Raw genomic sequence first — 7664 nt, 5'->3', positions numbered from 1 at the left:
CCTTCGCCGGGGTGGGCACCTTGGTGTGCAGACCTTGGCTGGGTTGCGCGCCCTGGTGGGCACCATGGTGCGCACCAAGGAGCGCTCCGAAGTGTGCTCCAAGGTGCGGCCTGCACGAAGTCGGAGCCCGGTTTGCCCCGGGTGTGCACCTCGGGTGGGCACCTTGGTGCGCATGCCTTGCCTGGGCTGCGCACCAGGGCGGGCTCAAGATGGCACCCGCGTTCCTTTTTTTTCACTATCTTTCAAAACGGAAATTTTAAAATCTCATTTTTTTTTGCCTTTTTCTGGAAATTAGTGAAGGCAGCGCATCAAAGGTGCGCACCTCGCTGCCCACCACGGTGCGCAACGCCGGTGGGCACCCGGGAGTGCTTCGAAGTGTGCTCCAAGGTGCTGCGTGCACGTTGTCGGAGCCCGGTTTGCCCCGGGTGCGCACCTCGCGTGCACCTTCGTCGGGGTGGGCACCTTGGCTGGGTTTGCCCCGGCTGCGCTCCGAAGCGGGGTTATTGGAGCGCCGCCTCTTTTTTTGTCGGAGCGTTTGGTGGGGTTTCTCGCATTGGCTCTTCCGAGGCCCGGTTGCCACCCTGGCGCGCACGAAGTCGGAAGTAGGGTTAATTGCCCGGGTGCGCACCTTTGCCAGGGTGGGCACCTTACCTGGGCTGCGCACCAGGGCGGGCTCAAGATGGCACGCGCGTTCCGTTTTTTTCACTATCTTTCAAAACGGAAATTTTAAAATCTCCTTTTTTTTTTGCCTTTTCTGGAAATTAGTGAAGGCAGCGCATCAAAGGTGCGCACCTCGCTGCCCACCTTGGTGTGCTCTGAGGTGCGCACCCGGGAGCGCTACGAAGTGTGCTCCAAGGTGCGGCGTGCACGTTGTCGGAGCCCGGTTTGCCCCGGGTGCGCACCTCGCCTGCACCTTGGCCGGGGTGGGCACCTTGGCTGGGTTTGCCCAGGGTGCGCTCCGAAGCGGGGTTACTGGAGCGCCCCCTCTTTTTTTGTCAGAGCGTTTGGTGGGGTTTCTCGCATTGGCTCTTCCCAGGCCCGGTTGTTGGGTGCGCTCCCACCCTGGCGCGCGCGAAGTTGGAAGTTGGGTTAATTGCCCGGGCGCGCACCTTCGCCAGGGTGGGCACCTTGGTGCGCACACCTTGGCTGGGCTGCGCACCAGGGCGGGCTCAAGATGGCACCAGCATTCCCTTTTTCTCACTATCTTTCAAAACGGAAATTTTAAAATCTCGTTTTTTTTTTGCCTTTTATGGAAATTAGTGAAGGCATCGCATCAAAGGTGCGCACCTCGCTGCCCACCTTGGTGTGCTCCGAGGTGCCCACCACGGTGCGCAACGCCGGTGCGAACCCGGGAGCGCCCCGATGTGTGCTCCAAGGTACGGCGTGCACGAAGTCGGACCCCGGTTTGCCCCGGGTGCGCACCTCGCGTGCACCTTGGTGCGCACACCTTGGCTGGGTTGCGCGGCCTGGTGGGCACCATGGTGCGCACCAAGGAGCGCTCCGAAGTGTGCTCCAAGGTGCGGCGTGCACGAAGTCGGAGCCCGGTTTGCCCCGGGTACGCACCTCGCGTGCACCTTCGCCGGGGTGGGCACCTCGGCTGGGTTGCGCGCCCTGGTGCGCACCAAGGAGCGCTCCGAAGTGTGCTCCAAGGTGCGGCGTGCACGAAGTCGGAGCCCGGTTTGCCCCGGGTGCGCACCTTCGCCGCGGTGCGCACCATGGCGTGCACGAAGTCGGAGCCCGGTTTGCCCCGGGTGCGCACCTTCGCCGCGGTGCGCACCATGGCGTGCACGAAGTCGGAGCCCGGTTTGCCCCGGGTGCGCACCTCGCGTGCACCTTCGGCGGGGTTGCGCGCCCTGGTGGGCACCATGGTGCGCACCAAGGAGCGCTCCGAAGTGTGCTCCAAGGTGCGGCGTGCACGAAGTCGGAGCCCGGTTTGCCCCGGGTGCGCACCTCGCGTGCACCTTCGGCGGGGTTGCACGCCCTGGTGGGCACCATGGTGCGCACCAAGGAGCGCTCCGAAGTGTGCTCCAAGGTGCGGCGTGCACGAAGTCGGAGCCCGGTTTGCCCCGGGTGCGCACCTCGCGTGCACCTTCGCCGCGGTGGGCACCATGGCGTGCACGAAGTCGGAGCCCGGTTTGCCCCGGGTGCGCACCTCGCGTGCACCTTCGCCGGGGTGGGCACCTCGGCTGGGTTGCGCGCCCTGGTGCGCACCAAGGAGCGCTCCGAAGTGTGCTCCAAGGTGCGGCGTGCACGAAGTCGGAGCCCGGTTTGCCCCGGGTGCGCACCTCGCGTGCACCTTCGCCAGGGTGGGCACCTCGGTGCGCACACCTTCTCAATGTTTTCTTGCCTTTTCTGGAAATTGGTGAAGGCAGCGCATCAAAGGTGCGCACCTCGGTGTGCTCCGAGGTGCGAACCCGAGAGCGCTCCGAGGTGCCCACGAAGTCGAAAGTCGGGTTAATTGCATTGTTTTCCCCGGGTGCGCTCCGAGGTGCGCAACATCGGCGCGCACCAAGGAGGGCTCCGAAGTGTGCTCCAAGGTGCGCACGATGGCGTGCACCTCTGGTGCGCACGATTCGGAGCTCGGTTTGACCGGGGTGCGCACACCTTGGCTGGGTTGCGCACCTTTTGTGCGCTCCAAGGTGCGCACGAAGTCGGAGCTCGGTTTGCCCCGGGTGCGCACCTTCGCCAGGGTGCGCACCTTGATGCGCACGCCTTGGCTGGGCTGCGCACCTTGGTGGGCGCCATGGTGCGCACCTTTCGTGCGCTCCAAGGTGCGCACGAAGTCGGAGCTCGGTTTGCCCCGGGTGCGCACCTTGGTGGGCGCCATGGTGCACTCCGAGGTGCCCAAGATTGGTGCGCACCAAGGAGCGCTCCGAAGTGCGCTCCAAGGTGCGCGCGAAGTCGAAAGTTGGGTTAATTGTCCGGTTTGCCTCGGGTGCGCACCTTGCGTGCACCTTCGCCAGGGTGGGCGCCTTGGTGCGCACACCTTGGCTGGGCTGCGCACACCTTGGCACCCGCGTTTCCTTCATTTTAAATTTTTTTTTTTTACAATCTCTCAAGTGGGAAATTCTATAATCTCAACTTTTTTTGCCTTTTCAGGAAACTTTTGAATGGAGCGCATCATTGGTGCGCTCCAAAGTGTGCTCCAAAGCTCTCTCCAGCTGCGTGCACCTGCCCCGGCCGCGCACCCGGCCCCGCCCAGCTTCGCTCACCTGTCCCGGGCGTCTGGTGCGGAACCTTAGAGTAAGAAACATCACCGTGCACCTTGGCCAACGTGCGCGACTCGACCGAGCGCGCACTGGCCGAGGTGCACACCGATTTCACCTGGGTGCGCGCGCAGCACCTCGGGCGCACCGGGGTGCGCGCACAACGCCCGGGTTGCACCGTGGCCTGTGTGCTCGGGGCGCCTCGGGTGCGCGCTCGGTGTCGCCCCCGCGCGCGCGGTAGTGCGGGCAGCGCACCCCGGCCCGGCCCGGCCCCGACGAGAACGCAAACGGGCAAAAGGTTTATTCAAATAGCATTGCGACGCCCGGCGAAAAACTAAAAAAGGGTGCAACACCGGGACTTCCCGGGAGGTCACCCATCCCAGTACTACTCCGGCCCAAGCGCGCTTAACTGCGGAGTTCTGATGGGATCCGGTGCACTAACGCTGGTATGATCGCACCCGTTATGAGCTTGTCGCAGTGTGTACTTAGCAAACCGCGACCCACGTGCGAATCCACCCCGGCCACCCACCCCCGTCGAGGTGCACACCCTCCCTCGCGAAGTGCGCCCCGTTCGCCAAGTGTGAGCCCTGCCCGGGTGCGCGCACCTTGCTAGGGCGTCGGGTGTGCACCCGGCCCGGCCTACGTGCGTGCACCTGGAGGGGGCGTCGTGTGCGTGCAGTGTCCCGTCTGCAACGCGGTGCCCACACACCACCTCGGGCGCAACGACCTGCGCTCACATGTGGGCCGAGTGCACCTTGGTGCATGTTCGGGGCGCCTCGGGTGCACGCTCGATCTTGCCCCGGTGCACCAAGGCGCTCGGTTTGCCCCGGGTGCGCACTTGGTGCAAGGTGGGCACCCAAAATAGGGATCAAGCACCAAAACACAAGTTTCGGGATGCAAAATGGGACCCAAGGACCACAAATGCGTTCCAAGACCCATGATGGGTCCACGAGAACAAAAATGTGTTCCGAGACTTAATAAACAAATATTGGGTTTTAGGAGAAGAAACATGCTCTGATGCCCAAAACGAGAATCGACCCCGAAAAGGCCACAGGCCAAAAGTGGGATGCGAGACAAAAAAAAATGGGACCCGAGGACCAAAATTGGGTTCCCAGGTCGAAGACAGGGCAACCGGACAAGAAACGACCTCTAAGGCTCGAAATGAGTCCCGACGACTAAAACTTGACAAGAAGCACCCATCAGGCACCCAACTCGACACCCATGGGATGCCGACCCACCCGGGCTTCCACCTAGCACACCTTGGCACCCACCCACCCTCGCACCCAACCTCGCACCCAACTTAGCACCTTTGAACCCACATTGGCACTCACCCTGACCCTGGCACCTTGGAACCCACATTGGCACTCACCTTGACCCTGGCACCCACCTTTGCACTCACCTTGGGACCCACCCTGGCTCCCACCTCGGCACCCACCCAGACACCCACCTTGGTTCCTTGGCACCCACCTTGGATCCTTGGCACCCACCCCGACACCCACCTTGGCACGCAACTTGGCTACTTGCCACCCACCTTGGCTCCTTGACGCCCACCCCGACAACCACCCCGTGACCTACCCTGGCTAGGGTTGGTGCACACCCACCCTGGTGCCCACCTTGGCACCCACCCTATGACCCACCTTGGCACGCACCTTAGTACCCACCCCGTTACCCACCCTAGGACCCACCCCGTGACCCACCTTGGCCAGGGTGGGTGCCTTGGTGCGCACAACTTGCCTGGGCTGCACACCAGGGCGGGCTCAAGATGGCACCCGCGTTCCGTTTTTTTCACTATCTTTCAAAACGGAAATTTTAAAATCTCATTTTTTTCTTTTTTTTGCCTTTTCTGGAAATTAGTGAAGGCAGCGCATCAAAGGTGCGCAATGCTGGTGCGAACCCGGGAGCGCTCCGATGTGTGCTCCAAGGTGCGGCGTGCACGAAGTCCGAGCCCGGTTTGCCCCGGGTGCGCACCTCGCGTGCACCTTCGCCGGGGTGAGCACCTTGGCTGGGTTGCGCGCCCTGGTGCGTACCAAGGAGCGCTCTGAAGTGTGCTCCAAGGTGCGGCGTGCACGAAGTCGGAGCCCGGTTTGCCCCGGGTGTGCACCTCGGGTGCGCACCTCGCGTGCACCTTCGCTGCGGTGGGCACCTTGGCTGGGTTGCGCGCCTTGGTGGGCACCATGCAGTGCACGAAGTCGGAGCCCGGTTTGCCCCGGGCGCGCACCTCCGCCAGGGTGGGCACCTTGGTGCGCACAACTTGCCTGGGCTGCGCATCAGGAAGGGCTCAAGATGGCACCCGCGTTCCGTTTTTTTCACTATCTTTCAGAACGGAAATTTTAAAATATCGTTTTTTTTTGCCTTTTCTGGAAATTAGTGAAGGCAGCGCATCAAAGGTGCGCAACGCTGGTGCGAACCTGGGAGCGCTCCGATGTGTGCTCCAAGGTGCGGCGTGCACGAAGTCGGAGCCCGGTTTGCCTCGGGTGCGCCCTGGTGGGCACCATGGTGCGCACCAAGGAGCGCTCCGAAGTGTGCTCCAAGGTGCGGCCTGCACGAAGTCGGAGCCCGGTTTGCCCCGGGTGTGCACCTCGGGTGGGCACCTTGGTGCGCATGCCTTGCCTGGGCTGCGCACCAGGGCGGGCTCAAGATGGCACCCGCGTTCCTTTTTTTTCACTATCTTTCAAAACGGAAATTTTAAAATCTCATTTTTTTTTGCCTTTTTCTGGAAATTAGTGAAGGCAGCGCATCAAAGGTGCGCACCTCGCTGCCCACCACGGTGCGCAACGCCGGTGGGCACCCGGGAGTGCTTCGAAGTGTGCTCCAAGGTGCTGCGTGCACGTTGTCGGAGCCCGGTTTGCCCCGGGTGCGCACCTCGCGTGCACCTTCGTCGGGGTGGGCACCTTGGCTTGGTTTGCCCCGGCTGCGCTCCGAAGCGGGGTTATTGGAGCGCCGCCTCTTTTTTTGTCGGAGCGTTTGGTGGGGTTTCTCGCATTGGCTCTTCCGAGGCCCGGTTGCCACCCTGGCGCGCACGAAGTCGGAAGTAGGGTTAATTGCCCGGGTGCGCACCTTTGCCAGGGTGGCACCTTACCTGGGCTGCGCACCAGGGCGGGCTCAAGATGGCACGCGCGTTCCGTTTTTTTCACTATCTTTCAAAACGGAAATTTTAAAATCTCCTTTTTTTTTTGCCTTTTCTGGAAATTAGTGAAGGCAGCGCATCAAAGGTGCGCACCTCGCTGCCCACCTTGGTGTGCTCTGAGGTGCGCACCCGGGAGCGCTACGAAGTGTGCTCCAAGGTGCGGCGTGCACGTTGTCGGAGCCCGGTTTGCCCCGGGTGCGCACCTCGCCTGCACCTTGGCCGGGGTGGGCACCTTGGCTGGGTTTGCCCAGGGTGCGCTCCGAAGCGGGGTTACTGGAGCGCCCCCTCTTTTTTTGTCAGAGAGTTTGGTGGGGTTTCTCGCATTGGCTCTTCCCAGGCCCGGTTGTTGGGTGCGCTCCCACCCTGGCGCGCGCGAAGTTGGAAGTTGGGTTAATTGCCCGGGCGCGCACCTTCGCCAGGGTGGGCACCTTGGTGCGCAAACCTTGGCTGGGCTGCGCACCAGGGCGGGCTCAAGATGGCACCAGCATTCCCTTTTTCTCACTATCTTTCAAAACGGAAATTTTAAAATCTCGTTTTTTTTTTGCCTTTTATGGAAATTAGTGAAGGCATCGCATCAAAGGTGCGCACCTCGCTGCCCACCTTGGTGTGCTCCGAGGTGCCCACCACGGTGCGCAACGCCGGTGCGAACCCGGGAGCGCCCCGATGTGTGCTCCAAGGTGCGGCGTGCACGAAGTCGGACCCCGGTTTGCCCCGGGTGCGCACCTCGCGTGCACCTTGGTGCGCACACCTTGGCTGGGTTGCGCGGCCTGGTGGGCACCATGGTGCGCACCAAGGAGCGCTCCGAAGTGTGCTCCAAGGTGCGGCGTGCACGAAGTCGGAGCCCGGTTTGCCCCGGGTGCGCACCTTCGCCGCGGTGGGCACCATGGCGTGCACGAAGTCGGAGCCCGGTTTGCCCCGGGTGCGCACCTCGCGTGCACCTTCGCCGGGGTGGGCACCTCGGCTGGGTTGCGCGCCCTGGTGCGCACCAAGGAGCGCTCTGAAGTGTGCTCCAAGGTGCGGCGTGCACGAAGTCGGAGCCCGGTTTGCCCCGGGTGTGCACCTCGCGTGCACCTTCGCTGCGGTGGGCACCTTGGCTGGGTTGCGCGCCTTGGTGGGCACCATGCAGTGCACGAAGTCGGAGCCCGGTTTGCCCCGGGCGCGCACCTCCGCCAGGGTGGGCACCTTGGTGCGCACAACTTGCCTGGGCTGCGCACCAGGAAGGGCTCAAGATGGCACCCGCGTTCCGTTTTTTTCACTATCTTTCAGAACGGAAATTTTAAAATATCGTTTTTTTTTGCCTTTTCTGGAAATTAGTGAAGGCAGCGCATCAA

General features: G+C 62.6%; 1 non-coding gene across 1 annotated transcript; it reads right to left on the bottom strand.

The window, feature by feature from the left end:
• Positions 1-3547: 3547 nt before the first annotated feature.
• On the bottom strand, positions 3548-3666 carry LOC131864443 (5S ribosomal RNA). The gene has a single exon (XR_009363250.1). It is a non-coding gene; the product is annotated as a 5S ribosomal RNA (ribosomal RNA).
• Between the last annotated feature and the right edge of the window lie 3998 nt (positions 3667-7664).

This window comes from Cryptomeria japonica, unplaced genomic scaffold (genome assembly GCF_030272615.1).
Source record: "Cryptomeria japonica unplaced genomic scaffold, Sugi_1.0 HiC_scaffold_85, whole genome shotgun sequence".
Classification (NCBI taxonomy): Eukaryota; Viridiplantae; Streptophyta; class Pinopsida; order Cupressales; family Cupressaceae; genus Cryptomeria; species Cryptomeria japonica.
Note: the sequence above shows the minus strand (reverse complement) of the source record. Positions and strands in the feature narration are given on the sequence as shown.